Source organism: Culicoides brevitarsis, chromosome 1 (assembly GCF_036172545.1).
Source record: "Culicoides brevitarsis isolate CSIRO-B50_1 chromosome 1, AGI_CSIRO_Cbre_v1, whole genome shotgun sequence".
Classification (NCBI taxonomy): Eukaryota; Metazoa; Arthropoda; class Insecta; order Diptera; family Ceratopogonidae; genus Culicoides; species Culicoides brevitarsis.
The window spans coordinates 914219-935412 of record NC_087085.1 but is presented as its reverse complement, the minus strand read 5'-3'; the positions used below and the strand labels follow the sequence as shown (position 1 = coordinate 935412).

General features: G+C 26.3%; 1 protein-coding gene across 3 annotated transcripts in view; it reads right to left on the bottom strand.

The window, feature by feature from the left end:
• LOC134837800 (protein O-mannosyl-transferase TMTC1-like) overlaps nt 1-20994 on the bottom strand; it is a 65219-nt gene extending 44225 nt beyond the window's left edge. For 2 of the 3 annotated variants that reach the window (XM_063853188.1, XM_063853190.1), the window contains exons 1-2: nt 20656-20994; nt 4963-4980 (exon numbers count right to left, since the gene is read on the bottom strand). The gene's annotated coding sequence lies outside the window, so the exon portion shown is untranslated. The remainder of the gene's footprint in view (nt 1-4962; nt 4981-20655) is intronic. The other variant, XM_063853189.1, reaches the window with a different exon arrangement.
• Nucleotides 20995-21194: the final 200 nt, after the last annotated feature.

The window sequence follows — 21194 nt, the reverse complement described above, 5'->3', positions numbered from 1 at the left end:
TCAAGGCAGGATGAAACAAGCAGACAACTTAACTTGCTGAGTAACAGAGACTTTGTGAGCTATGGGGACTCTGTGGTTTGATAAAGAGATTAATTTTAATTCACAAGGAGATAAATTTGTCAGTTTTTTAAATTTCTTAGTTTTTGAATTTGTCAAATTTGTTAGTTTTCAAATTTTTCATCTTTTGAGTTTGTCAAATTTGTTAGTTTTTAAATTTCTCAGCTCTTGAATTTTTTAAAATTTTTTAGCTCTTGAGTTTGACAACTTTGTTAGTTTTCAAATTTGTTAACTTTTGAGTTTGTAAAATTTGTTAGTTTTCAAATTTTTCAGCTCTTGACTTTGTCAAATTTGTTAGTTTTTAAATTTTTCAGCTCTTGAATTTGTCAAATTTGTTAGTTTTCAAATTTCTCAGTTTTTGGCCTAAATTTTTCTCAATTTGAATTCTCTTTGTTAGAACTACCTGTTTTCGATCAAGAGGGTTGTTATATAATGATTTTTTTATTAGTCCAACACAGAAATGCAAGAGCGAGAAAAAAATGTTCAAAGGGAAAGTCAGAAGAAGAAAAAGGAATCCAAGGGTGGCGTTTTTGTACGTTAAATGCTCACTTATGTCGCGCGCGCGATATAAATAGAACATTAAGATCTACATAAAGACAAGGAAAATTATGAAAATTAATTCACCGCCACGAACAGAACGAACGACAAAAAGATGTTAGATAGTATTTGTAGTGTCGCGCATTCATTCGAGTTAGCGACGACGATAATTGTCGAAAGTACTGCCTAAATGGGGCGAAAGCGGAAGTATTTTTATCACAATATAAAAATAATTGTAAACAGTCCATTTTTGACATTCTTGAAGCGGAGTCACTTGCCGTCATAATGACGTAATAAACACTCGTTCAACAACTGTCTCGAAATCATCGGAAAAAATTAAGGCAAGAACCACTTGTTTGTGTGTGTCTCTTTCCTCATTTTCTCGAGCAGAAGAAAAAATCGATGCCTGTCGACAACTGTGTTAATGCTTTTATTATGTGTGCGAGAGAAAATCTTCTCGCCTCTTTTCACTTTTATTTATCTCTCTCCAGCTGAAATAAATGTCAATATTATTATTGTTATGGAAGACACGATGCGACGCACGACAGACCTAGAGGGGTTTTGCTTTGCGATAAAAATGTGCTTAAGTGATTTGATTTATTGAATTTTTTATGGGGGACATTTACAAAGCAATTTTCCTTAAATTATTATTACGGATTGAGAAAAATCGAACGTTTTTTTGTTAAACAACAAACAGGACAAAGGCAAAAATGAAGAAGAATAAAGATAGAAATGAGGGTTAAAGTTGCTTTTTGGTCCTTTTTGTCCGACAACAAATAAATGTCGCCCGTAATCGTAAATAAAATGGAAAATTGACACTGAATAGACGTTCCGATTATTATTTTTTGGTGTAAATTTGATAATTCTTGAGCGAAAATGGGGAGAAATTTATGTCGATGGATGTTTTAGGTGACAGAATCGATAAAATATTGGTCGAAAATTGACCGCAATGAGACTTGAAGGCGTCATTTAATGAAATTTTTTTTCAAGCTCGGATATTTTTTTTATCCATATAAAAAAATTAAGGATAAAATTCATGATTTATTTTAAGTTAGAGAATTTTATTGAGCAATTTTAATTAATTATTATTAAAATTGAAATAAAATTTTAATTAATTTTTATTTTAAATTTATTTTTTTTAATTTGATTTTATCAATTTTTATTTATTTTTTATATTCTTTCAATTAATTTTTGTTCATTTTAGAATTTTAATAAATAGACAAAAATTGAAATTTATGCCAAAAATTTAATTAAAAATATATAAAAAAAATAAATAAAAATTAAAATAACACTTAATTAATTTTTTTTTATTTTTTAAACAAATTTTATTTCTTTAAAATTGTAAATTGTAATCAATATTTATATAAATATTTATAAAAATTATATAAATAAAAATTTATAAATAAATAAAAATTTATTTTTTTTTTAATATTTTGAAAAAAAAAATAAAAAGTAAATTAAATAAATTTTTATTAAATTAAAAATAAATGAAATTTTATTTAATAAAAAAAATAAAATGAAATGTTATCGACTTGAAAAAAATTAACAAAAGAGACTTGAAATTCTCTCAATTATCAAACAAAAGTCCTTATCTCATCGAAATTGAACAAAAAAAATTTTTTTCATTATCTTCCGAACATGATCAAAATTAATTTTGTTCAAGATGGCATAAAAGCAGCAAGAAAAGAGATAATGACAACTTTATTAGGTCTCAGTAATAGTTTTTCTGCTCGTGACATGACATCCTTTTGAAAAAAAAATACCTTTGTTAAAAAATTAAATAAAATTTTTCTCATATTTTTTTCCATGCTTGACCTGTTACGCTCTCTTGAGCTTCATTTTTCAGTTCCTTGCCGAATTACTTAAATAAATTGACTTGCTCAATAGCGTGTGAACTCAATCACGGCAGAAAACATAAAAGAAAACGGAATGCGGGAACAATAATAAATGAGAGTCTTCTTCGTTTTTTTCTCCTTTTCTTCAAAAGCGACACGTGTTTCGCGGTATTTGACAACAACTACCTCCATCTTCTGTGTCATGAAAGAAAGTAATAATGCGTCAACGTAAACATTATCGTCACATTATTCCTGGCGTTGGCGTGCGGTATTTTATAACAAAACCCAAATATTTTGAAAGATTCTATCTTTGAAGGAGACGTGCTCGAAGCGGGAGGCGAGGGAGGAAGAGAACACACATCAATATATTTTATGTTCGCATGTAAAAAGACACATTTTCAATTCATTCCGGTACTTTTTTTACGAGACATGAAAAGAAAGTCGAGTCGAGTCGTCGAACAATTGCGTATTATATGTAAATCCTTCTTTTATCGTTTCGAAGTCGGATAAAATTTTTATCTAGATATCGTAAATTCGGAAAGTGTGTAAAGTTATAGGCACGAACGCATGGCATATGGAAATATATGGGGCACGTGTGTGTGCGACTTTGGCAATTTTTGTCATTAAATGTTCTGGAGTCGATAAAAAGTTCTGTTTTTCAAAGATTTGTGGTTTGGGAGTGATTTTTATGTCCATCCGTTTAATTAAAAATATCTTAAATTTTTTAATTTTATTAAATTTTCTTAAGTATTTTTTTTTATTCTTCTTAAGAAAATTTTATTATATTTATATTGAACTATAATATAATAATTTTTATTAAATTTAAATTAATTCTAATTTTTTAAATTTTAATTTTAATTTTAATTAATTTTAAAATTTAAATAGTTTCTACAGAATTAACCAAAAATTTTAAAAATTTTTTGAAAATCTAAATTAATAATTATTTTTCTCGAAAATTTCTTTTAAGTCGAAAAATGTCATAAAAATATTATAAATATATTTTTTCTAATAAATATTATTTTACTTTAAAAAATCTAATTGAAATTTAAAAAAATTAATAGTAATAAAAAAGTATAAATTTCTTAAACGGAACAATTTTTTATTAAAATATTTTTTTAAAACGTAATATTTATTTAATTTAAATTACTAAAACTATTTAAATTATTGAAAAATATAAATATAAATAAAAAAATTATATAAAATAATTAAAAATTTAATATTATGATTAAAACATAATTTTTCACACTTTAAAAAAAATTTTTTTTAAAAGCTTTTGAAATTTAGCAATTTTTCATTTTAAGTTTCATCAAAGAATATTTAAATGAAAATTGTAACTAATTCATAATCTCCTTAAAAAGATTTTTTTTTAAATTACTAAAAAGAGCAAAATTTATTGAAGAAACTGCTCTAAAATTTTTAAATTATTTTTTTTTTATATTTTGAAATAAAATAATTTTTGAAATTTTCTTAAAATTCCATCAAAATTGTTCATAAGTCACTAAAAATCAATTCTACATATTAAAAAGCGCTCTCAAACTCCTTTTTTTTCTCATTTATGCAAATAAGCTCCGCACGCCTCACATCTTCTATTTAAACAACATAAATGGATGTTCGTATGTTATTACAAGACGAGATATCAGTCTCATCGTCATCATCTTGTTGTACATCCATCCTCAAGTAGTACATTGAAGACATCAATTTAAAATAATGGATTTTCCATTATTTTATTGAATGTTTATCTGTATAACGAAAATTTCTCTCTCTTCAAGAAAATCTCAGATTTTACCAAACACCTCGGAAAATCAATCATCGTCAAGACTTCCTTTCGAGTCAACGTGAACATGACTTTTTAATCGGGCAAAAAGTGGCAATCTGTTCTTATTTGGAGGTACAAATAAAATAGACAAGCAGTTAATAACATCATATATAAAATTTACACTTTTCTTGTAAAAATATTCGAAAAATGTCGTAATACATCATGCCACCCCTTTTTTTCTCGTGTAAAAAACGAAAAAAAACAGGCATAATAATAATATTTACTACAGAGATAGAAAATAAAAATTTGTATCAGCATCATAACATAACATTAGCACTGCTTGAAAAAAAATTTCTTCGTGAAAAGTTTCGAACGAGGAGATGCAAAGAAGTTACAACATTAACGGCAGTAAATCATTGGAGCGTCTTCTCTGCCAGTCTCAGACTTTGCTTTACGTTCAGAGTCAATTTTCAAACACATAATTTAGAAATACGAGAAAAAATGGAAGAGAATGTCGACAACGACGAAAGTAAGTTTGTTGTAAAAGTAATGTTCATGTCATGTTCTTCGTTATTACATTTATAAATTTAATCTGGATTACATTTTTTTTTTTTTTGATGTTCAGAGATTGAAATCTGCTTGTTTTGTTGAATTGTGTCTCTCTTTTTGCGGAATGAGCAGATAATCTCCGAGTTTATTCAGAATATCGATGACTTGATGTCTAAAGATGTGTCAAGAGATTTGCTGTGAAGTGATGTTTCCAATTAAAAGACTTACTTGGACTACTGGCTTTCTCTGGAAAGAGACAACAGAACAAAAGGATTAGTTAAGGGAAACAATGTAAAGACATGTCAAGAGAATTTTCAATTTTATTGGCATAATGAAAATTTTCGGTACGAATTTAAATGTATTGGAAGTAATTCAATGAATGGGTTTTAAATGTTGTTTTCGATGTAAAAGTAGATTTTCATGGAAATGTGAAGAAGTATATTCGAGATTTTCGTTTAACTGCTGAATTAAATGATTCCGAGAATCAATAAGTAGATACTTGATATCATCTTGGAGATAATCTCAGAGTAAGAATTTTAACTAAATATTGACGTTTTATATTTTTAGAGCATTCTTGAGCTCATAATACCTTTACAACAAAATCAGAAGCAGGTTTTTAGTTAAATTTGTTCAAAATATGAGATAATTTCTATTCAAAAGAATTTTCAAAAACAAAAAAAATGCTTTACGAAAATTTATTTCAGGGTTGCCAAAAATTTCATTATTCAAATTTTATTAAAAATAATTTTATGATTTATTTTTTTTTGTTTTTATTAATTATTTATCTTAAGAAAAAAAAATTACTTTGGGCAACCCTGAATTTAAACATCATTTGGCGCCAAATTTTCTCCCGCCAAAAACCTTATATACATAATATTCGATATTTTAATTTAAACTAAGATATTTTAAAAAATTCTAAAATTTAAATAAAATTTGGAAATCATTTAGAATTTCGTTGAAACATTTTTAAAAATTTTATTTGAAAAATTAAAATTTCATTTTAAAAAATTATTTGAAAAAATATCAAGCAAAAATTTTTAATTTGGCAACCCTGAATATAAACAAAATTTTCGCGCCATTTTTTCCCGCCAAAAATGAATAAAGAGTTAAATTGAAGTTAAATTTAATCAAAAGTCAAAAAATAACTCAAACAGTCCCTTTTGACGGACCCTTTTCTCACAATCTCTGACCTCTTCAGTCACAAAAAAGGAAAAAAACAAACAAATCCATCAATTTATTGCTTTCGCCATACGATTATACGTAACTTATAGCCCCAAATTACTCAAATTTTTATCAATGCCATCATCAAACGAACGACTTTTATAACCATCAATTTTCTTCTTTGTCGTATTTTTTTCATGTGTTAATAACATGCCTTTTATAAAAATATTTACACAACAATTCATGTGAGTTAATAACGACAACAAACCAACACACTTGGCTCTCGTGTTCAAACAAAAGACGAGAAAATGACTTTCGGAAAGTAAAATTGTGAAAGAATTAACTTACTCAATTATAATGTGGCTGCTAAAAAAAACTCTCTGTGTTCATTGCTCAGCTCATTCAACTCGAGAGAACGCATAATTTTTTCATTTACATCGAAACGCAACTGCTGGCTGGCTGTCGTCGTCATGAAATCGGAAGTATAATTTAAGTAAAAAGACGGGAGAATGTAATTTTGTTGTTAACATTTCATTAACTTAAGTCCGTTGAGTATTTTGTTGATGTTGTCGCTTATTTTTCTTTCCTTTTTTCCCCTTTGTTGGTGTTTTTATCATGAACCAGTGAACAAATAAATGGGCACCTACTTCTATTTTTTTGATTATTATTCGTAAGTAAGTGTTGTGACGATTTTTTAGAAACCACGACGGAAGTTAATACAAGTACGAAGGCATGAAAAAATAAAAATAAAACGAAAATGAGCAAATCAGAAGCAACCATTCTTCAATTATTCTCGTTTTTTATTCGATTTATCTATTTAAAAAAAGCGACGTCAATGGCGAATTCATGAGAGAATTCAGCAAATGTCAGTTTTTCGAATGTTTTACAACGTGAATGTGAATGTCGTAGGCGCTTGCCAAAAAATGTTTGCTACAAAGATATCTTTTGAGACGTTTAAATGTAAGAAAAAACACGACGGGAGCGAAATGTGGGCGGAAAAGAAAAGAAATCATGACACACACGTGTAAGTTACTGATGTCTCTGATCTTTTTTTCACTGAAAAGAATTTCTTGAAAGGCTTCTGTTGGTTATTTAACTTCGTTTGATAAGATTTTTATACATTGAAAATTAAATTAAAAGCAATTAAGCGAAAATTTTGTTTGTAAACAACTTTTTGGCGCCATTTTTCCCGCCCAAAATTATTTTTTAATTATAAATTTTCATAAAATTAAGATTATATAATATTTTTATAACCTTAAAAAAATTAAAATGAAACATTTGGCAACCCTGAATATAAACAAAATTTTCGCGCCATTTTTGATTTTCCCGCCAAAAGTTATATGAAATTGTTTTCAGCTTAAGTTTTGAAATTTTTTTTTAAATTCTTTGAATATTACTAAAATAACATATAAATAAAATAAAAGAATATATAAAAACATCCAAAATTAATAAAATACTTTGAAATTATTCGAAATTTCTAACGAGGCAATTTAGACCTTCAATACCTTCCATCTGTGAAATTTTTCGAACTTTATGTCGTTTTGTCTAGACAAAAACCTCCTTCTAACACTTTAAATGCAAATTTCAACCCTATCTTCGCTTCCTTGAACATCATCAGTCGCCTTATATCGATGTGCGTCTGTAATTCTCTTCCTTACGTTTTTTCTCGAGGCACACAAAAGAAGCGGAAAATTCTTTGTAAAACATTCTTTTACCTTTACAACAGTTCAACTTTACTTTTTTTCTTTACATATCTACATAATTTCATGCCAACGGCAAACAATTTTCTATTCTCTGCAATATCAAGGGAAAATCTAGTCTTTTGTACTATTTTTTTTTACTTCGTTTTATTTATTTTTTTGTATGTTTATTATTATTTCCTTTCGATTCTGTCGACTTTTCGATATCTCTTTGCATTTTGGGAGCAGAAAATTCGATCGAAAATATCATTTTAATGCGAACAATTGCTTTTTCGATCAAATTTCAACAATACCTCGACACCATTCAATTGTCGAAAAATTATAATAATCATAATTTTGTGTTTTGTATATTTTGTCATCGTCATGCATTGTCCTATTTTTGACGCGATGACGACGGCATCATATTAATAATGGCCTGAATGGGAATCTAATCGATAAAAGTGACAAACAGCCAATTGATGACATTTCGATTTATTATCGTTCCCTTCTATTTTTCCTTTTTTTATTTTGTGTTGTTTGTGTGACATGTTATTTGATGGCAATATAATGATAAATAATAGTATTAATCACAGGAGTCAGCAGGATAATTCCGTTTATGGACTTTGATATTTATCTTTTGAAAGAGAAAAGGAGTAATTTCACGCTAAAGAGGTTTATTTTTAGATCTATATTATAAAAAAAAAAATCAAAATTTTATGACTTTAAATTTCAAAAATGTTCAAAATTTATATTTTATCAATTAAAAAAATTAATTTATTATTTAAAAAATTTGAAAAAAAAATTTGAAAAAATATTTACAGCTTTCATAGGGTCTAAAGTAACTTCTATGAAGTATGAAAATGATCTATTTAGCTGCGATCTTATTTTTGGCGGGAAAATTCAAAATGGCGCAAAAATGTTGTTTTTATGCAGGGCTGCCAACTCTTACATTTTTTAATTATTTTTAGGTTATGAAAAATTTTATACATAAAAATGGCGGGAAAAATGGCGCCAAAATGTTGTTTACAATTGAAATATTTTGAGGTTAAAATACAAATATTGCAAAAGATGCTAAATTAACACCTAAAAGCACAATTTTCAAATTCCAACAAATAAGAAACTGAATAAGAAGAAAAATTATTGCACTCGACTTTTATCTGTTTGATCCAAAAGCAATCTAACTTCAATCATATTTTTTGCGCTCCATTCTTCGACGTCGTTTCTTTCACTTTTACTTGCACGAGTAACCATCGAGTACCGAAGACATAAAAATGAATAATATAATAATAATAACGAATGAAGAAGACGAGCGACGAGAACTGAAGCAAGATAAATTTTACAAACATAAAATTTTCTCTTTTTTTCTCGCGCAACGATTCACATGAATGAGTGACTGGCGATGGAACGAGCGAACGAACGAAAGTCAAACAGCACACGGAGCAAAAAAAAATTATAAATGGGGAAGAAAGGATATAATATAACCTTATACGATCTTTTTATTAATAAAATCCATCATTAAATATGTAAAAACGTATTGTACGTATTTTTTGTTAAATAAAGGAAAACGAAGCGATATATTCGACAAAAGAACGAAAAGCGGAGGAAAAGAAAGACAGACGTCGTTGTCGTCGTCGTCAACGTTTCAAACATTTCGAGTAATAAGAGAGTAAGATGATTCACAAAGCGAATCAGTAATGTGCAGATAAATAACAGAGGAAGTTGAGCTCTTCTTCTTCTGCTAATAATAAAGAAAATGTATGAGTGAACATGATGAGGAGCGTTTTGTATTTACGTTCAAGAAGTACTTTTTGGGTACGATGGGAAAGTAGGAAAATTATCCTTTATTTTATTTGAAGGAAAAAGAGAAAGAAATTTTTTTATTTCAAAAAGGAAGTTTTTTATATTATTATTTTATTTCGTTTTATAAGGGTATCATTTTAAATGGGAGCAACATGAATGTATGACAGACTTAAATCAACAGTTTTTTGTCTGATGTGAATGAACATAAGCAGCGGTGCATTTTTTTTTATTCGAGCGATTATCAAAGGGGAAGTTTAGAAAAAAAGAACATGTTGAGGCAGTTTTAAGTACTTTTCATTCAATTTTTTAATAAAGAGTCAAGAGTGTATGTAATATTAAAATATTCAATAGAACATAATATTTTTCAATAAAAAATAATTTTATTAAAATTAATTATAAATCATTAAAATTCAAAAATGATAATAAAAAAAATAAATTTCATTTTTAAAGAATTTTTAATTTTTTTAAAATATTTTTTAAAAAATAAATTTTGAAAAAATTCAATAATAATAAAAATTTTAAAAAAATTATTAAAAATTATTTATTTTTTATTTTTTGTTTAAAAAGCAAAGAAAAATATATTCGAAATAATAAATAAAAAATTAAATTAAAAATAATTCCCAAGTTTAAAATATTTTTTATATAAAATTAATTAAATATTTTTTTACAATTTTTATATTAATTTTTCAAAATTTAAAAATTTAATTTTTTTTATCAAAATTTAATTTTAATATAAAATATTTTTTTTTTAAATATTTTTTGTTTTTGTTAAAAACTTAAAATTTTAATAAATTAAAATATAATTAATTATAGAATGATTTTAAATTTTTTTAAATGAAAATTTATCGAAATGTATAAGTTCAATTTTAACTTTTAAAAGACTCCTTAAATTCATGTCTGATAACAAAAAAAAATAAAATAAAACTCACACAAAGAAAACTTTTAAACACGAAAAAAGTTATTGTATCATTATCAAGCGAAATTCCATAAAAAAAAGAGAAAGAAATGAAACCCTAAAGCTTCTTTCTTACACTTTTTACTACCCGTTAAGTACTTTCTTTTCTTTCCAATTCCGAGAATGTTCGGTCTCATTTTAATACCCAACACACACACACACGACTCGAAACTTTATCCATTTTAAGTGCAATCATCAAAATGTTAATTGTAATAGTCTCATCGTCATCGCTGTACTTTGCTGTCATCGCGTTCGTTCCTCTTTTTTTTCCTCATTTCAGTTTTATTTTAATTTTACAATTTAAATTGAATATAATCCGTTGTGTTATGTATTCAAAAGCTCAGAGAATTGCCACAGAATGCTTGTCGTGTTGTGCACAAAAGGAAAACTCGCACAGAGGAAAACTTCTTCAGACTCTATTATTGCCTTTTGTGCAAAATTTTTAGTACCGTTTCTATTTGATTTCCTCATAAAATTGTATTTAATCTTTCTCTTTATTGTGTGATTTAATCTTTTCAGATTAAATTTCGTCGCAATGCTGAAACGAAAACTGAATGAACATCGGAGCCGGGGACTACAAGCACGATGACAACGAGTCAAGTTTTTAATATTTATTTTAATATTATGAATTTTAGCTGTCTTTGTGTGCGACGAGAACGGGTGCTTTGTTATACAAAACTTCTCTGGCGGAATTATAAATATATGTACTCGTCGTGCCATTCTCTAAAAGGTAATAAAAGAAATATTCATAAGTGCACGTAAGATATTTTTAATAACATATGAGATTTGAGTATATTTTAATTTTATTTGCAGAATGTGAATTGAAATTTGCGAGGAATTTTCGTGTATTCTGGCAAAAAGTCACGTTGTCGTATTTTTTGATGGTTTGAGATTATTTATTTTTCATTTTATTTAATAAAATTTTTTATTTATTTATTTTTTTTTTAAATTAAAAATAATTTCTAAATTAAAACTTTGCAAAAATTTTTATTTTTTTTTTATTTTTTTTTTTAATTTTTTTTTACAGGCACAAAACTCAAATTTATTCCAATTAATTCAAACCAAGCAAATTTTTAGAAATAATTTATCATCTAAAGGTCTAAAATTCCAAAAAAAAAATGTGAAACCATCATGGCAACTTTTGACTTTATTGACATAAAAACATCTTAAAACCCTTCAATCAAGCAAAAAACACATAATATTTTTTCGCTCATCATTAATCCCATCTTCGCACGATACTTGCTCTCTAATGATGATATCGAAGGCTGCCCTAAGTAATCATTAGTGCCTCATCCATTCATAATGTTAATACCTTTTTTATCCATGCTTCCCCTTTTTTTGCTGGATTATATTTCTCGGTGTTGTTTACAACATATTTTTCGGGATACTAACGGCAGTTAATCCGTTAATGGCCCTTATTCTTGGATGTACTTTAAATATTTTTTGCTTTTATTATTTATGTATTTTATGCATATTCCGGACACTCGATGGATTATTTATAAGTCTAATGCTTCGGTGCTTTTCAATATTCCAGAAGAGTTTTTTTTTCTGTGAATTTTTTTTTCGACATCAATTTCGCTTTAATTCTTCTTCGAAGAAAAAATTGATTTTTTTATAATATTTTTTCAAGGGAAAAAGTTAAGAAAATTTTTTTGTCGTATTTCGAAGAAATGTTAAGACATAATCTTCAAGTAGGTATTAAAAAATTGTAAAAAAAAATCATGAGGAGTACGAAAATGTGAAATTTGTCTTTTTAAGAAAATTTAAATATAGTAAGAAGTACGAAAATTTTAATTTATTTTAATTAAATTTAATAAATTTATTATAATTTAATTTAAATTAATTTATCAAATTTTTTACTTATTTTATTTAATTTTTTTAAAAGAAAAAATTGAAATTAATTTATGAGGAGTACAAAAATGTGAAATTCGTACAAAAATGCGATACACTTGCTCTTTTCTCAAAAGAAAATTATTTTTTTTAATTCGCCAGATTTTTTTAACGTGCCTGTTTGAGAGGAAAATAACAGCAGCAGCAAAATAAACGGAAAAATATTGTGTGTAATTAAAAGAGTGAAGGTTCCATTTATTTATATAAAAAAATAAACAGTACACGCTTTGCTCCAACGACATGTGAGCTAATCTTTCCTGTCTTTTGAAAATTTTCTTGTTTAACTTTTTGTCATTCCGGGTTTCCTTTGATATGTCAAAAGTTGTGTGTTTTTTGTCTCGCAAGTACCTCTTACGTTAATTAATTAAAATTTTCGGATGCATGAGTACACGAGACAAGTGTTTGCTCTCTTTTGGGCTCTTTGACGGGTTTCACCTGTTTTGCGCGTGATTTTCGCCTTATATGGGTCGTACACGTGCACATTCGACTCGTATGCGAAAAACATGGAAATTTCCTAAAACAACAAATTCTACGTTTGCAAATAATAAAAAATGAAGCGCAAAAACGTCGCAATATCGAGACAGGCAGCAAAATAACGACAAAATAATTAATTAATTAATTGAGTATAAAGTTTCGACATTTTCGTACGCGGCATATAAGCTGAGATTATGTCGCGATGAGTGAAATAGATTATTTCTGCTACACGCAAGCAGAAAATCATAAATCAACTTGACTCGCTATTGTTACATTTTATTCACTTTGTACGGCGGAATTGACATGAGAATACACGTCATTTGATGCGAAAAGACTCTTTTGAGGATTAAATGATGGATTTGTTGTCATTTTTTGGAGTAAACGACGTCATACGGAAAATTCAACCGAAAAATGGAAAGACAAAAAAAAAACTCAAGTGCAAGCAAAAAAATTTTAAAAAACAAAAAAAAACTGCATCTTTAACTATTTAGAGTGAAAATCCATTTCCCACAGCTTTTTTTTTGCTCGACAAATATGCAAGATTCAAGAGTTTGAAAGGTTTTTTCTGTAAATTGCTTCTCGGCTCGAAAATACGAGAGAAATTTGCAAGAATGATGTCAATATTTGTTGTCGACGTCGTCTGATGGTCGTTCGTTCTCATTTTTTTGAGTGTTTTTGCAAACATTCGTAAATTAAAGGAGCGAAGGAAATGCATTTCCATATTAATGTTTCAAGAATTTTAAAAGGATTGAACGAAAAGAGTGGATTTGAGTCGATTGAAATGTTCTTGGAATTGCTTTTGAGGAAACTTTCGGTTCATTTTGAATTTTGCAGGTAGAAAATTACTTAAATAGTAAGAAATTTATTTAAATTTTAAATGAAAATTTGAAATTATTTGATATAAGAAATAAAATAAGAACATTTTCTAACAAAAAAATTAGTAAAAATAATATAAAATTTTTTGAAAAATTCTTCAAATTTTAAGATTTTTTTTTACAAAATTTTAATTAAATAATTAATATATATTTAGTTTTTTTTATTTATTTAGTTTTGGTAAATTAATTATTTTTAAATAAAAATATGAGATCATAAAAAATAAAAATAATTTTTTTTAAATATAAAAATAAAATAATAATGTTTTGGGGCTTTTAGATAAAAATAACAATTCATTTAAAATTTATTTTTAAAATATTTTAAGAAAAAATTTCTAAAATTTAATTTTTAAATTAAAACCTTTCAAAAATTGAGCAAAATTAATTTTTGACTCAAAGTCATAAAATTATATAAATTTTTTTTTTGTTATTTTTTATAAAATTTTGTAAAAACTTAATTTTTAATGAACAAAAATTTAACAAAATATTAAAATTCAATCACAAGTTAATTTTTTACATTTATTTTTGTTTAAATATTAATAATTTAATTTCAATTTAATTTTCATTAATTTTAATTAAATTTTAATTAATTTCAATTTAATTAAATTATTTTTTTTTAATTAAATTTAATTTTAACTTGAAATTTTGTAGAAAAAAAAAACATATAAAATTTATTTTAATTAAAAAAAAATCATAAAACCGATTTTTTAATTTTTTCTTCCAAACAATCAACAAGTCGCCTCCATGTCGACAATTTTTTATTTTTTTTCATCTTCTTCAAAATACATTAAGAACTCTTGTACCTTGTGACATTTTATGATGCATTACATTCCATCATGATTATTGCTTTTCCACACACTCCATCATCCGAGCACACTAAAACCCCGTCAAAGAGAGAAAGAAACTGAGAGAATGAGGAATTTTAAAAGGAAATTGTGGTTAAACAACTAACAAACAAACCTAAATCACTGCGAATGTATGTGAAAAATATGACATCTTCCTCCTACGTACGCGTCGTCCTAAATCTCTGAACATGAAGCTTATTTGAGTTTCGTTACAAATAGACACACACATGAAAATGATGATAAAGAATGTTTTTTAGGCAAATATGCCGAGCATAGAATTTTGTCTCAGTTAGTTAAAATATTCTGTTTGTTCTCGTTCTGTGCCGACTTTCGAGTAAAACATTCATGCATGCCTGATTTTCATGTTTAAATTTCATTTCTATCTGCTAAATATTTGAACACAAGCGAGAGCAAGAGAGAGACTACATAATAAAATACTCAACAAATAGTTAGCTTTCATAAGATTTAGTTTCAGGAAATAAAATATTTACATTTTCTCCGTGTGACGTGTGTGAGCGTTCTACATGCGGAGAGATCATTATTGTAGACGATTATGGGATTACCAAGTATTTAAGAGAGAGCACTTCTAACTTTTCTTCCGACATTTTTCTGCGGAAATCTTTTGCAATGATGATGATTGTAATTTAAATACTTTCGAAAGCCACAAAATTGCGTCATGCGAGAGAAATAATCAATTTTTTCCGGGGAAAATCTTGTTCGTGAATCAATTATTTACAGTCACGTGGCTTGCTTTCAGGAAATCACGACGGAATAATGAGATTTTTGCGCTTTAATGCGTTTAGTGACATATAAAAATGGATGCAAGACGAGTTGTGAGAACAGAATTTTATTGAAAATTAAGTAAAAAATGGCTCGAATTAGTGCATTTTTTGTCATAATGGCGATTTTGGTGATCGCTCTTGCGGAAAGTGGATCAGCTTTTCCCGGAAGACGTCAAAATATGGTAAGAAATTAATTAAAATTTAATTGTTAAAGTACAAAATTTATGAAAAGATTCTTAAATTTTACGAATTTTCACGTTTTTTATTATAAAATTGTTCAAAGATTTAAGAATTAATTTTTTTTAATTTATAAAACTAAATAAAAAATTTTTTAATTAAAATTTTAAATTGTTAATTTAATTTAGAAAAGTTGAAATTTTAATTGAAAATATTTAATTTTCTTGATCAAAATATTTTTTTTTTAGTTTGTTAAAATAATTTTTTACTCAAAATATAAAAAAAAATTAATTAAGTTTTTAACTATTTTTTATTCAAATAAATTTATTTAATTTAAATTAAATTTTGAATAAAAAAAAACCTATGAGTTTCTCAAAAAGTGATAGTATATAATTTTTACAAAAATAAATATTAAAAAAAAAAATTTTTTTTTTAAATTTTTTTTTTTTTTAAATTCTTAAAAAAAATGATTTTTAATTTTTTTTTAATAAAAAAATAATATAATTTTTAATTTATTTTTTATTTATTTATAACAGAACGCCCAATCTGGCATCTCCCAATCCTCCCGTCGACAAAATATGGTAAGAAAATTTTTAAAATTTTAACTTTAAATTTTTAATTATTTTTTTCTATTCTCAAGAACTCCCAATCTGGCGTCTCTCAGTCAAGTCGCCGTCAAAACATGGTAAATTCTTAAGTTTTAATTTTTTTTCTTAAAATTTCAATTAATTTATTTTTTTAGAACGCTCAATCTGGAATCTCCCAATCATCCCGTCGCCAAAATATGGTAAAATTTTCTCCGATTTCCTAATTTTATCAATTTTTCTCATATCTTCACAACAATTAGAATTCCCAATCTGGAGTTTCACAGTCGAGTCGTCGTCAAAATATGGTAAAAAAAATATTTCTTTAATTTAAATTCAAAAAAAATATTTTTTTTATTTTTTTATAGAACGCCCAATCCGGCATCAAACAATCATCGCGTCGCCAAAACATGAACATGCAAAGCGGAGTCTCGCAGAGTGGTTAAAAGCTTCAATCTCCTGCATGTTGTTTTAAATTGATCTAAATAATAAAAACGATCTGAACATAAAAGCTCTGAAATTTTCGTGTTTTACATGCGACGACGACGACGAAACAAACACGGAAGTTATAATAATAATAACAATAATTACGACGACGACAAAATAAATTGGAAATATGAAATATTGTAAAGTTTTCGGGAGACACATGCATCATTGTTATGACTTGTTTTGTTTTCCTCCTCGACGACGACGCACATTTTGCAGTAATAATAATAACAAACTGCTCATATTGATGTCGTCATTCTCGGCAACGACTCGACATTGTTCGTTGGAGAACTTTGAAATATTTTAATTAATATTATACAATACATTTTATTGTCGGGGATTTAACTATACAAAGCAGATGGTGTCCTCATACAAATCAGGAATATAAATTAGAACATTTTCTATAAATAAATGTCAAGCTTTGCTTCGAGAAAGTGCCGTCTTCGCCTCCTTCACTCACTCTAAAATTTATGATTTATACGAAAAACGTTTTTTTTTTCAACTTTACGATTTTTTTTGTTACCCAAAGGAACCGCAACAACAACTTTTATGTTGCTCTGTTTTTGACAAATTTTATTATTTTTCGGGTTTTATCGTTTTTTAGTGGCTAACATGTTCCGTCATACTCGAAAAATAATTATTTTTAATTAAAAAAGGGTTTTTTTGAATTAAATTTGTGCAGGTGCTATTTTACCACTTTTTAACAAAAACGGAACAGTTGTTAATTAAAATTTATATTTTTTGCAACTCGCCATGAATTTTTGTAAAAAAAAATATAAATAAAATTTTTCCTGCACTAAATACAATGAAAATTCCACAAGCGAAAAGAAGAAAAAATTTGTTTACATAATTTTCACTACTTTATGCAAAACCATGAACAAATATGTAAATTTCATCTTTTTTTTTCAAGCGTACATTTTAAAAAGTTTTTCTGGTGTTTCGACGTGACTTACGTTGCAGCAGCGGTGCAGTATGAAGAAGATGAGAGAAAATGCATTTTCGCTCCGTTTTTTTCGTAAATGTACGAAAGTGGTTTTCGCGGAAACGTTGTGCATTCACTCACTTTATTAGCGGGTAAGAAAATTAAATTAAACTAATTGTGTGGGAGGATTTCAGACGTGGCATTGCGGGTTTTCTTTTAGTTTTTTTGATGAATGTGAATTTTTACATGTGCTTTTATGAGGATTTTTGGAATTGAAATGAATTAAAATTTTGAAGGAATTTGAAATATTATTATATTTTATTTCAAATGATAAAAATATGAGATTTTTACGAAAAAAAATTTTTTTAATATTAATATTTATTTAAAATAATTTAATATAATTTATCAATTTAAAAATTTAATTCAAATATTTTCTTAATTAATGTTATTGAATTAAATTAATAAAGAAAAATAATTTTTTTTCTTGAATTTTAGGACAATTTTTTAACAAATAAAAATTAATAAATTTTTAATAATAAAATAGTTAATTAATTTAATAATTTAATTTTTCTTTTGTCAGAAAAAAATTTTTATCAAAAAAAAAATTATTAATAAATTGTTAATTTTTGGGTAATAAATTTTGTTTTTTTATTTTTAATTATTTTTGTTAGAAAAAAATTTTATTTAAAAATTTTAATAAATTTTTTTTTTTATTTTTTAGTTATTTTTTAAATTTTAATAAATTTTAAATTAAATTATTTATTTAATTGAAAAAATTTAAATTTAATATTTATCTTTCTGTTTATTTTTTTAATTAATTTATTTTAATTAATAGTGCCTTTTAAAAAATTATTTTTTTTATTAATTTTTTGATTATTTTTTAGCAAAATTTCATTAATTTTGTGAGATTTATTTTTATATTTTTAGTTAAAAAAATTAAAGAATTTTTTTTTTAAATTGAAAAAAAAATTTTAATAAATTTTAATTCAAATAAATAAAAATAAATGTAAAAAACTCAACTTTAAAAAAAAATTCATTGAAAAATTTCAAGTTCCTTAAATTCACCATCAAATCCAATATATAAAATATTCACTGAATTTCAATTTTACGCAATTTTAAAATTCGGTCAATGCCCTCATGTGTCGTTATTTCCTCTACAAAGCCTCTTCTCTCCGTATTTCCCTTTCTCTGTACGAAATATAGCACAATAAGTAATCAAAATATGCAAAAAAAAAAAAGCAGAAAAACATGGAAATAATAAAAAGTCTGTCAAGACATGGATATTATACGACACATGACACGACGAACGTACAAAAGCAGAAGGGCACAAAATGTTTTTTTTTCTTCTCCTATTTTTTTTTATTAAAAAAGGAGTCAAAGCACGACACAAAAATATATTGAGACACACACAAAAAAAAAATTCTCTAGAGCCTTTGAATTTATGTGTCGCTTTTTTCAAAACGTATTTTTTTTTTCTTTCGGTGTGTTTGTGTGCCGCTAAAGTATAAATATATTTAAAAACACGTTTTTATGCGCTGCGTTGTGTCCTGCATACAATTTTCCTGTCTCTCTGTGTTATTTTTTGCCTGTCTCTTTTATTATTTTTATTATTATTTGATTGTACGAGCAGGATGGCGAGTAGCAGAATTATTCACAACACCCATTTTTACAACGACGACACAGAATTTTTTTTATAGTCTTGTACAACAAGTTGTAGTTTTGCTTGTTAGTTTAGTTTTTATTTTTGTTTGTTTTGTAAAAATAAAAAAAAATGCGAAAAAATATTCAGGTCAGTTAAAGACAAAAAATTTTTTGGTTTATTGTGTGTTACTTCTCACAGCGAAAAATATTTAAAAAAATAAAAAAAATTATCTTTAAGATTTTTTTGATGCCAATTCGCCCTGTTTCCTTTAAATAATTTTTTTTCTTTTTTTTTTAATTTTTCAGTAAAAAAGAACTTTTAAATTGTGACAGCAAAACGGAAGACGACGAGAAAAGTTGGTCACAACATGCTTCCGCACACAGTACTTTCCATTTACTCGAGGAAAAAAAAAGTTTGTTGTGACTAAATGTTCTATTTTTGGAGTAGAAAAGTTTTCAAACTACTTTTAATGGCCATAAATTAAGGAGACATCGCATTTCTAGGTTAACTTTAACAAACTCATCATCATCGCGCAAAAAAAAAATAATTTAAAAGTCATTACAGGAAAACTCCCGCGAGATAAACTTTTAACCTACAAATTACGAAAACGATGCTTCCGCTTTCTTACGTTTGCTCAACAAAACACACAAAATTTGAAGAAAATCATATTTTTGTATAAACATAATCATCATGAGCACATTTGTATAAAAAAGTTAAAAAAAAAATAATAAAGAAGAAATTTCCTCGTCTCGTCTTTGCTTCGCGTGCTTCAAAAAAGAAGCGACAGAGCATACATTTTTAAATGTCTCCTTCTTCGTCGTCGTCATAATATTTAAATATCATATATAAAAAAATTTTTATTCGTTTTGCACGAAATTTTTCGTATTTCGCTCGAATTACTCGAGTCAGAAGTACAAAAATAAAATAAAAAAAAGGTACAGATGTATTTATGATGAAAATGTTTCTTTTTCTGTTCATCGCATTTATTTCCCGTTTCATCCATATAAATATTTTTGAAATAAATTTTTTATGTCCTCCAACGAGGAGAAGGGAAAACGACGACAAAAAACGCAGAAAAAAATTATTTTGCATTTTATAGCGAGCAAAGGATTTAGCAAGCAGACGGAAAAAACGACGAAAAAACTTTTAATACTGAACTTCTCCCGCTCGCGTTGAACTAACTGACATGACAGGTGAATTTTCGCCGAATAAAAAAAAACGAGTACGAGGAAAAGAGATAAATGTGGTGAACAGCGGATTTATTTTGTACAAATTTGTTTGAAACAGCTTGACATCACTTCTGGTCGACGATTTTTTTTTGTCGTCCTGCGTTTTTCTTTTATTTTATTTTTCATTGCGTGCGTAATTGCTCTTAGCAGGTACAAGAAAAATTCCGATTTATTATTATTATTAACTACATGAAAAAATCAAGGTCAACTTTTATACATGATTTCACGTTCATGACCTATTTTTTTTTAGCAAAAGTAGTAAAACCGAAAATCACCCCTTTTTTTTGGTAAATTTTTATAATTTTTTTATTTTTATATTTTTTTCGTAATTTAAACGTTAACCAACTGGAAAAATACCACTTGCCACAAAAATCTTTTAAAGTTAATTTATTGTATGAAAATAATATTTAAAAATTAACTCACTTTTTTCTTGCTCCTAATTTATTTTTTAATTTTTTTTTTATAATTTTTAATTTTATTTTAATTAAAATTTTAATTTTATTTTTTTTTATTAATTTTTTTTTATTTTTTATGAACTGATGTTTTATTTTTTTTTTTAATATTTTGAATTTAATTAATTTTAAGTTTTATTTTTTTTTCTTCACTTCAGATTTTGCGGAAACCTGAATTTTCAGTATTTTTCAAAAATTATTCGCACAAGTTGTCGGAAATTTTTTTCCCGTATTTTTAGTGACTTTTTGTGTCAAAACACAGAGAAAAAGGTAAAAATCGAGATAAAATTCGTAACACGTCCGTTTGCACGCTCCGTCACTTATTGACTGAAATATAATTCAGCAGATACATCCTTTTTATTTAGAGCACAATTTTTTTTCGGGGGGAAATTTAAATGCCGTATACGTGCCTTTTGGCTTCCTACATGCCGTCGTCGACACAGACACAACAACAATAACAGGGAACTAATGACGGTTAATGATTGTTTTGATGATTTTCGTGTGCGAGGC